Genomic DNA, 11,195 nt, shown 5'->3' with positions numbered 1-11,195 from the left:
AACTTATAGCATTAAGAATTTACCTAAGTCTTACAAATCCGAAGAAATACTGGGAAAACTCAGTGAGGCATGCAGCATCCGTGGAAAAAAAGAAACCAAAGGAAATGTCGACACGAGGAAATCTGCAGATGCTGGAAATTCAAACAACACACACAAAATGCTGGTGGAACGCAGCAGGCCAGGCAGCATCTATAGGAAGAAGCACTGCCGACGTTTTGGGCCGAGACCCTTCGACAGTAAAAGTCGAGTTAATTTTCATACCCACAAGTACATGCATGCACAGATGCAATGGAAAATGATTTGCAACAGCATCAGAGACTCAGATAAACAGCATTCACAAGAAATCAAGCAACGTTTTGCGTCACCAACCCTCTATTCTCCAGTTCTATTGCCCGGTTTCTCTATCCAAGAGGTTATCTGACTGACTGAGTTAATAAAGCTGGTGCTGCACGAGAATTAGATTAACAATTGCCAAATATTTGGGCTGGTGTATTGTGGAACACGAGGGTAATTGTTATCGGACCTGCACTGTGAAGCAGTCGGTCTCCTCGGCTCTACATGCGCAGAATGTTTTGATTACGTTGTGTGCAACTCAGCTCAGAGATAAAGTCCCTTTTACCAATTGGAAACTAACTCCCAATACCAACCTCAGCCCCAAAGCCCTTTTCCAAATCCTAACATCAATCTTTTCCCCAAATGTTAATCTCAATCCCAAATCACATTTCTGAATTCCAGCCCCAGCTCCTTAACCAACTTGAACCAATCCAAATATCATACCCAAAGTTAAAACAAGGGGCTAACCCTGACTCTGTCATAGCTGCAGACCCTAACCCCACCCCCCCAGCTGCTATCCAAAACTCTAAACTTGGCATAGCTATGGATCTTTCAACACCCAATTTAATTTTCTGATCAAGCCCAATTCCAACCAGTCTCCAGCAACCAAACTGCCAGTCCCAGCATTAATGTGTGCACCCTGTCACCGATTACACTGATCTCCAGACTTTCTTCCCCACACCACTCCCAATTTCCCATCACACTGGGCGGGGGGGGGGGGGGTGGGTAGTGAGATGTGGCGGATGAGTGCTTAGCCTACTGTTATATTCTCTCTACACCCATGACAGTGTGGCTACACACATCTCAAATACCATCTATAAATTTGCCAATAACACAATACTGTGGGCAAAATTTCAGATGGTGAAGAGGAGCTGTGTTGGAGTGAGATAGATGAGGATAGTTGAGCGGTATCACAACAATAATTGTGCAATTAACTTTGGTAAGTACAAGGAATTGATTGTGTGCTTCAGACTTCTGAACCAGTGCAGATAACTTTACTCAATTCAACTAATATGATTTAACTACCTATGGACCACTTTCAATGATGCTACAACTCATGTTCTCAGTATCATCTGTTGAGTTGTTTATTTATTTATTTAGATGTCATTTCATGATTTGTCTTCATCTGCAGATTGGCTGTCTGTTAGTCTTTGTTTGATGTACAGATTTTCATAAATTGTATTGCATTTCTTTATTTTCTTGTAAATGAATAGCAAGGTAAGTATATGTTGGATGGTGACATGTATACATACTTTGAACTTAGCTATCTCCACTCTATTTGTCAGTCCAGTCCAGATGAAGGGTCTCGACCTGAAACATCCCTACTCCCCCCACAGGTGCTGCCTGACCCACAGTCCATTTCCTTTTGCATCAGGGTCCCTCTGTTCCTTGAAATTCCCTTAGGTTTCATATTCATTTAGAACCACCTCCCAAAATGCATCACCTTGTCAGGATCAAATTCTACCTGTCATTGCTCTACCCATTGTACCAGCTCTGAAATATTGACCTGCCCCCTCACCACTCTCCTCCCTATCCACAACATCATTAATGTTTGTGTAATTTACAAACTCGTTATGATGGCAGGGTGGAGATACATCTCTACCAAAGGAGGTGTAAGGCACTCCCTCCCTCTGCTAACCTGCAGGCCACCCTTGGGCAAGGTGTAGCACCAGTTTAGCTCCCCTGATCAGGGTCACATGAAGCTACGGGAGAAGGTGGTGGATGGTTATATGAACAGCTGGTGCATATCATGAGTCCTGGTTATGCGACCACTGAAGTCAGGCAGACAATCACTGAAGAGTATTGATGATGGCTGGGGTCATCTGTCATTTAAAGACACTACCCAAAAGAAGGCAATGGCAAACTACTTCTGTAGAAATATTTGCCAAGAACAACCATGGTCATGGAAAGACGATGTTCACCTATGTCATACAACAGGACACATAATGAGAGACTTGTCAACCATACCTCCTGCATTCATACCTCAGTTGTTAACATATATAACAAACAGCACGAGCTCCAGCATCCATCGCTGTGGAACGTTGCCAGTCACCAGCTTCCAATCTCAGCTTCTCATTTGCACACTAACATGTTTGTCCCTGACACAGATCAGTTAGAAAGCTGAGCAGAGAGCTGGCAGTTGAAATTAATTAATTCCTAGAGATACAGCAGGGTAACAGGTCCTCACGGCCCAATGAGATCTTGCTGCACAATTACACTCATTTGACAAATTAACCTATGAACCCACAAGTCTTTGGAATTTGGGAGGAAATTGGAGCACCTAGGGGAAGTCGACGCAGTCACGGGGAGAATGTGCAAACACCTTATAGATGGCGGAAATTGAATGTGGCACTCTTATTTATCTAGGCAAGTGCTGAGTAATGCACATTAGAAAGTCAAGCTCTGTCTGAATATTTAAGCAAATGACAGGGACCTAAAAGGCAATGGTGTACAGCCTCAGCAGTATAATGGATAAGGCAATGGCCTCCTAAGCCAGGGATTGTGGGTTCAAGTCCCATCTGGGCTGATGAAGAACTTTGCTTTTTACTCTACGTTCTTTTTTTTTGTTTGCCTCATGAACTCACTCAGCATACTTGTGTATGGAACAATTGGTTTGGATGACACGCAAACAAAAGTATGTGTGAGAAAAATGAGCCAATTACCAATTGCAGTGAAAGTCTGTAGCACACTGAAAGTGGCAAAACAGTTCAAAATTCAAAGTAAAATTATTATCAGAGTGCATACATGTCAACACATACAACCCTAAGATTCTTTTTCCTGCTGGCATACTTAGGAAATCTACAGAACAGTAACTGTAAACAGGACCAACAAACAACAAACTGTGTAAATGCAAATATAAATAAATAGCAATGCACAGGTAGGTGGGATTGGTAAGCTTGCCGTGATAGGCTGAGGCATTAAAAGTTCAAAGTAAATTTATTGTCAAATGTCACCATATACAACCCTTAGATTCATTTTCTTGTGGGCATTCACAGTAAATACATGCAACACAAGAAGATCAATGAAAGAATGCAGAATGGACAACAACCAATGTGGAAGAAAAGCATCAAACTGTGCAAATACAAAAAGAAAGAGAAGAAACAAATTCAATAAAAATGATAATAATAAATAAATAAGCACTAAATATCAACAACATGAAACGAAAAATCCTTAAAGATGAATCCATACGTTGTGGAAACAGTTCAGTGATGGGGGGGGGGCATGAGGTTGAATGAAGTTATCTGAACATCATGAGTGAAGTTTGAATATCATGTTACAGCTGTGCAAAACATTGGTCGCTGTGTACAGTTCTGGTAATCACACTGCTGTAGCAATAGAGAGAGTACAGAAGAGATCAGGCTTGTTAGGCTTTGTGAAGGGCAGATCGTGTCTAACAAGGCTGATAGAGTTCTTTGAGGAGGTGACCAGGCATAAAGATGAGGGAAGTGCAGTGGATGTGATCTACATGGATTTTAGTAAGGCATTTGACAAGGTAGGCTTATTCAGAAAGTCAGAAGGCATAGGATCCAGGGAAGTTTGGCCAGGTGGATTCAGAATTGGCTTGCCTGCAGAAAGCAGAGGGTTGTGGTGGAGGGAGTACATTCAGATTGGAGGGTTGTGACTAGTGGTGTCCCACAAGGATCAGTTCTGGGACCTCTACTTTTCATGATTTTTATTAACGACCTGGATGAGGGGGTAGAAGGGTGGGTTGGCAAGTTTGCAGACGACACAAAGATTGGTGGTGTTGTGGATAGTGTTGAGGATTGTCAAAAATTGCGGAGAGACATTGATAGGATGCAGAAGTGGACTGAGAAGTGGAAGATGGAGTTCAATCCGGAGAAGTGTGAGGTGGTACACTTTGGAAGGACAAACTCCAGGGCACAGTACAAAGTAAATGGCAGGATACTTGGGAGTGTGGAGGAGCAGAGGGATCTGGGGGTACATGTCCACAGATCACTGAAAGTTGCCTCACAGGTAGATAGGGTAGTTAAGAAAGCTTATGGAGTGTTAGCTTTCATAAGTCGAGGGATAGAGTTTAAGAGTCGTGGGGTAATGATGCAGTTATATAAAACTCTAGTTAGGCCACACTTGGAGTACTGTGTCCAGTTCTGGTCACCTCACTATAGGAAGGATGTGGAAGCATTGGAAAGGGTACAGAGGAGATTTACCAGGATGCTGCCTGGTTTAGAGAGTATGCATTGTGCTCAGAGATTAAAGGAGCTAGGGCTTTACTCTCTGGAGAGAAGGAGGATGAGAGGAGACATGATAGAGGTGTACAAGATATTAAGAGGAATAGATAGAGAGGCCAGCACCTCTTCCCCAGGGCACCACTGCTCAATACAAGAGGTCATGGCTTTAAGGTAAGGGGTGGAATGTTCAAGGGGGATATTAGAGGAAGTTTTTTTTACTCAGAGAGTGGTTGGTGCATGGAATGCATTGCCTGAGTCAGTGGTGGAGGCAGATACACTAGTGAAGTTTAAGAGACTACTAGACAGGTATATGGAGGAATTTAAAGTGGAGGGTTATATGGGAGGCAGGGTTTAAGGGTTGGCACAACATTGTGGGCCGAATGGCCTGTATTGTTCTTTGATTCACCTGGATGTTGCCTGGAATAAAGGGCTGTAATTAGTAAAAGTCTTTAGCAAATGTATATAGATGCATGTTGGAGAGCATTCTGACTGTTGCATCACCACCTGGTATGGAGGCTCCAATGCACTGGATCAGAAAAAGGCTGCAGAGGGTTGTAAACTCAACCATATCCTTCACTGGCACAGCCCTCCCCATTGTTGAGGACATCTTCAAAAGGCAATGCTTCAAGAAGACTGCATCATTCATTAAGGGCCTTCAACATCCAAGACCTGCCCTCTTGCCATTACTATAAGAGAAGAGGAGATACAGGATCCTGAAGATGTTCAATGTTTTAGGATCAGCTTCTTCCCCTCTACCATCAGATTTATGAACCTCCACGAACCCATGAACACAATCTTGCTATTCTTCATTTACACTATGTATGTATGTATCTATCTGTTGCAATTTAGATTATTTTTTATGTGTAGCTGCCAGAAAAAACAACAAATTTCACAACATACTGTATGTCAGTGAAATAAACCTCCAGCATCTGCAGATTTCCTCGTGTTTGCTCTTATGATTCTTAAGTTGGACAGGCTGGGTTTATTCCACTGAAACACAGCAGGCTGTCGGGTGACCAAACAGGCATTTACAAAATAATGAAGAGCACAGAGAGTCTTTTTCCCAGGGCAGGGGAGCCTAGAACCAGAGGGCGTAGGTTTACAGTGAGAGGGGAAAATTTTAAAAAGATCTGTGAGTTCAATTTTTCCACACAGAATGTGGTGAGTATCTGAAATGGGATTGTGGAGATAGATAAAATTACAACATTTAAAAGACATTTGGATAGGTAAAGTGTAGAGGAATATGGAGCTAATATAGGCATATGGCATTGTTATTAATGTGCATCATTGTAAATCTAGTCAGAAAGGCCTTTTTCTGTGTTGCACCACTCAATGCCTCCATTTCTACACATCCCTTATGGCTTGTCTGGTCAAGTACCTGGCTAAATGCCTCACTCACCTGAAAGAAACAAATCCTATCTCTCCACCAATCTCAAATGTCATCCAATCTCACTTGCACTATCTCTAGAGTCACCAGATTGTTTCAACAGTGTGGGGACACATAATAATCCAAGTGTGGATTGTAAAGTTGCAACATAAAAACGTTCTTGTCTGTGCCCTGACATTTGACTTTTTTTTACTGCTTATCCACCTGTATTAGCATTCAGGATACAATAAACTTGTCAAATGCCTTACTGAAGTCCAACATTTACATCCTGCATACAACACTCTTCCTAGTTCCCTTCCCAAGATCCTTGATCCCATAAGACCATTTGGCTCATCGAGATGCTTCACCATTCCATTGCAGCTGATTTGTTTTCTCTTTCAACCACATCCTCCTGCCTTCTCCCCACAACTGTTGGTGCCCTTACTGAATAAGAACCTAATCAAGAAACATGAAAATGCAACAACATTTGGCAAATTTTTGGCCCAAGTGCTTGTTGTGCCCCATTTTATGAATACAAACTTTGAGTATTATGGCAACAATGAGACAGAATGCTTTCACAGAAAGCCTCTCTGGCGTGTCTAGCCCAGAGCAGTCCTTGACTTTCCCCAGTGATTATAAAACCTGTCCCTTAGAACTTTCTCCTGTTAATACCTACTAGACAGGTATATGGAGGAACAAGGTTGGGGGGGGGGTTATATGGGAAGGAGGGTTTAAGGGTCGGCACAACATTGTGGGCCGAAGGGCCTGTACTGTGCTGTACTATTCTATGTAATGTCCCCACTAACTGTACCCCTGCCGCCCTTCTTAAATGAAGGAACATTAGCTGTCCTTCAGTCTTCTGGGACCTCGCCTATGGCTAACAAAGATGTAAAACTCTCCCCAGCGCCCCGGCTATCTCCTCCTTTACCCTCTCAGAGGAACTTGCTCAACGGTAGTTTCTTTCAACTAGCTCCCTATTCCCCTTTCTGTGCAATTTACAGGTCCCGCGAGTGCGGTGGGAACGATTAGCTGAGAAGGTTAAAGGGTGGTGCGAATAATGCCAAGGTCGCGGGGTACGGAAATCAATTTATTAATGAGTGCGTTGAGGCACAACAATGTAAACCAAAAGAATGGAGCGTAACCGCTGCAGACAAAGTGCAAGATCATAATGAGGTAGGCTGGGTAGTCAAGAGTCCATTTTATCGTCCTTTAATTTAACAGCTGAACAGAGGAGCCCTGTGGTATGTGCTTTCAGACTCTTGTGTCTTCTGCCCGATAAAAAAGGAAAGAAGAGAGAATATCCGGGGTGGAAGGGATATTGGATTGCATTGGCTGCTTGAGGCAGCGAGAAGCGTAGACAGAGTCCGTGAAGAGCCGGCCGATCTTCCTGATGTGCTGAGCTGAGGCGACTTGCGGTCACGGATAGAGCAGTTTGATAACGAGCCGTGGTGCATCCAGAAAGAAGGCTTTCAATGGTGCTTCGATGATAATTGATGAGGGTCGATAGGGACAAGCCAAATTTCGAAGTAGACGCACTGGTGACGTTTGCGTGGTTGGTCCAGGATTGCTTTTGCTGAGGGCCACTGTAAAGTACCGAGGGAGTTGGAGGTGGGGCATGGAGGCCTTGGGCGGACGGGTGGGACTGGGAAGAGGGAGTTACTCGGAACTGAGAAGTTCACTCTGTTAGGTTGCAGAATTTGAACAGGAAATAGGAAATGTGTGCGTGTGCACATATGGGTAAAGAAGAGCGAAAGCGCCGACGTTGAGCAGTGGAAAGAAGAGAAAATCTGCTGATGCTGGAAATCCAAGCAACGCACACAAAATGCTGGAGGAACTCAGCAGGCCAGGCAGCATCTGTGGAAAAGAGTGAACAGTCAACGTTTCGGGCCGAGACCCTTCATCGAGAAAGGGGAGGGAGGTGTCGGGAATGGACTCGCGTGGGTCCCAGCTCGGCCTTTTTGTTGGCTACATGGAACAGTCTATGTTCCAAATCTACACTGGTATCACTCCCCAACTTTTCCTACGCTACATCGTCCACTGCATTGGTGCTGCTTCCTGCTCTGATGCTGGCCTCGTGACGTCAACTTTGCCTCCAACTTCCAACCTGCCCTCAAAATTGCCTGGTCCATTTTCGACACCCCTCTCCCCAATTTCTCTGTCTCTATCTCCGGAGACAGCTTATCTGCTGGTATCTTTTACAAAGACCCTGATTCTAATAGCTACCTGGACTATACCTCTTCCCACCCTGCCATCCCCTTCTCTCAATTCCCCCATCTTCGCTGCATCTACTCTCAGGATGAGGCTTTTCATTCTACAACTAAGGAGATGTTCTCCTTCTTCAAAGGAAGGGGTGTTCCTTCCTCCGCCATCAACGCTGCCCCCACCGCTTCTCTTCCATTTTGCGCACGTCTGCCCTCACCCCATCCTCCTGCCATGTCACCAGGGACAGGGTTCCTCTTGCCCTCACCTACCACCCCACCATCCTCCCTGTCCAGCATATAATTCTCCGTAACTTCCGCCATCTCCAACGGGAGATCTCCAACCACTACCAAACACATCCCTCCTCCCCCCCCCCCCCCCCCGCTTTCCGCAGGGATCGTCCCCTACGCGACTCCTTTGTCTATTCGTCCCTCCTGGTAGTTCTTACAAGCAGAACAAGTGCCATACCTGCTCCTACACTTCCTCCCTCATTACCATTCAGGACCCCAAACAGTCCTTCCAAATGAGGTGACACATCACCCGTGAGTCTGCTGGTGCCATCTACTGTATCCGGTGTTCGTGGTGTGGCCACCTGTTGTATATTAGGGAGACCCGACGTAGATTGGGAAGCCGCTTCACGGAGTACCTACGCTCTGACGGTTACAAAAAGCGGGATCTCCCATCTAATCCTACTTTCCATCCCGACATATCTTCCGGTTTCACCTATCACCTACCACCTCGTGCTTTTTTTCAGGCCTGATGAAGGGTCTCGGCCCGAAACGTCGCCTGTTTACTCTTTTCCATTAGTGCTGTCTGGCCTGCTGAGTTCCTCCAGCATTTTGTGTGCGTTGTTCGTTGGACAGCGGGGCAAGTTTAGCGGTGCCAAAGCAACCACCAGAGGTTTGAAGTCGGTGATGTGAACTGACTGAAGCAAAAATTGAATTCCTACGGTGTTCAGTGGGCCTGGATGCTGAATTCATATAGTATTTTGTCTGTGTGCTCGGATTTTCAGTATCTGTACATGTTTCCGTGCCCCCCCCCCCCCCTTCCCCACCTACAGCGTGGCCGGTTAGCTCAGTTGGTTAGAGCGTGGTGCTAATAACGCCAAGGTCGCGGGTTCGATCCCCGTACGGGCCAGTACTTCTTTTAAATGCAGTCTGTCAAATTCGAACTGAATTCCAGCACAATTCACAAAGCAACAAAGTGCTAGAGGAACTCAGCGATTTCCCCAAGTTTGTAATTAATTTACGCACCCATGTGATTTCCACCAACTTTGCTGCCGATTTCCACCATGCCAATAATTACTGTACTTGGAACGTTTCTGGCACCTCTCTCTCTTTTCTTGAGACAAACTCTACCGATATCTTTCATAAACCCAATTCGCACGGTTAATTTGGCTATACCTCTTCCCACCATGACTCCTATGAATATGCTATCGCCTGTTCACAGTTCCTTCATCTACGCTGCATAAGGCTTTCCTTCCTAGCACATCAGAGTTGTCCTCATTCTTCAAAGAACTGGGGTTCCCTTCGTCCATCATTGATGCTGCCCTCACCCGCATCTCCTCCATTTCCCAGACATCCACGTTCACCCTATTCTCCCGCCGCTTTAACAGGGATACACTTCCTCTTGTCGTCATCTACCACCCTATGAGCCTTCGGATCAAACACATTATTCTCCTCAACTTCCGCCATCTTTAACGGGACCCTACCAACAAACACGAGGAAATCTGCAGATGCTGGAAATTCAAATAACACACACAAAATGCTGGTGGAACACAGCAGGCCAGGCAGCATCTATAAGGAGAAGCGCTGTCGGCGTTTCGGGCTGAGACCCTTTGTCAGGACTAACCGAAAGGAAAGATAGTAAGAGATTTGAAAGTAGTGGGGGGAGGGGGAAATGCAAAATGATAGGAGAAGACCGGAGGGGGTGGGATGAAGCTAAGAGCTGGAAAGGTGATTGGCGAAAGAGATACAGAGCTGGAGAAGGGAAAGGATCGTGGGACGGGAGGCCTAGGGAGAAAGAAAGGCGAAGAACCAAAAGGAGAAAGCAAACAACTAAATATGTCAGGGATGGGGTAAGAAGGGAAGGAGGGGCATTAACGGATGTTAGAGAAGTCATGCCATCAATAGACAATAGGTGCAGAAGTAGACCATTCGGCGCTTCGAGCCTGCACCGCCATTCTGAGATCATGGCTGATCATCTACTATCAATACCCGGTTCCTGCCTTGTCCCCATATCCCTTGATTAAATGACATGGGTGCGTAAATTAATTACAAACTTGGGGAAATCGCTGAGTTCCTCCAGCACTTTGTTGCTTTGTGAATTGTGCTGGAATTCAGTTCGAATTTGACAGACTGCATTTAAAAGAAGTACTGGCCCGTACGGGGATCGAACCCGCGACCTTGGCGTTATTAGCACCACGCTCTAACCAACTGAGCTAACCGGCCGGAAGCTATCCAGCTCCTATATAAAGTGTTGTTTCTCCAACCTAAGTTTGGATTCATTTTGACAGTAGACAAACACATCTTTACCTACTACTTTAGGTAAAGTTTAACTTTACTTTACTTTACCTACCTACTTTCCCTACTACCACTCTCACTTTCCGCAATGATTGCTCACTCTGTGATTCCCTTGTCCATTGGTCCCTCCTGCCACTTATACCTACAAGAGGCAGAAGTGTACCCCTGCCCAATCACCTCTATTCAGGGTTCCAACCAGTTAGGCAATGTTTCACCTACAAATCTGTTGGAGAAGGGAGTAGCTTAGGAAATCTTGGTTGGCACCACACTCTTCAGTTGGACCAAAAGGCCTGTTTCTGTGTTGTCTCTGTGGCTCTTACCTCATTCCCCCCCCCCCACCCCAACCCTGCACCACCATTCCCCGTTGCTCTACCCTGCTACCCAGTCCTTCTGTATCTGCTTGCATTCTGAGATGGTTCCCACTGCCAGTTTTAGTTGTTTTGTATGTGGGCTGCTTCACTGGTGACTATGTTTACCCTGGGTCTCCATCTCAGCTCTCTTACCCTGCCAGAGGGTTTTAGTGGACACAGGAGTTGTGGGATCTCCCAGTCTACTCATCGTGGCCTTTGCACCGTATTGTCTATC

At 45.4% G+C, this 11,195-nt stretch overlaps 2 non-coding genes across 2 annotated transcripts; one reads left to right on the top strand and one right to left on the bottom strand.

Annotated features, from left to right (window-relative positions):
* Nucleotides 1-9,151: 9,151 nt before the first annotated feature.
* Nucleotides 9,152-9,225, top strand: trnai-aau (transfer RNA isoleucine (anticodon AAU)). Its single transcript has one exon. It is a non-coding gene; the product is annotated as a tRNA-Ile (tRNA).
* A 1,239-nt stretch (nucleotides 9,226-10,464) lies between these two features.
* On the bottom strand, nucleotides 10,465-10,538 carry trnai-aau (transfer RNA isoleucine (anticodon AAU)). The gene has a single exon. It is a non-coding gene; the product is annotated as a tRNA-Ile (tRNA).
* Nucleotides 10,539-11,195: the final 657 nt, after the last annotated feature.

Source organism: Hemitrygon akajei, chromosome 11, assembly GCF_048418815.1.
Source record: "Hemitrygon akajei chromosome 11, sHemAka1.3, whole genome shotgun sequence".
NCBI classification, from domain to species: domain Eukaryota; kingdom Metazoa; phylum Chordata; class Chondrichthyes; order Myliobatiformes; family Dasyatidae; genus Hemitrygon; species Hemitrygon akajei.
This window is presented reverse-complemented; position numbering and strand designations above follow the sequence as displayed.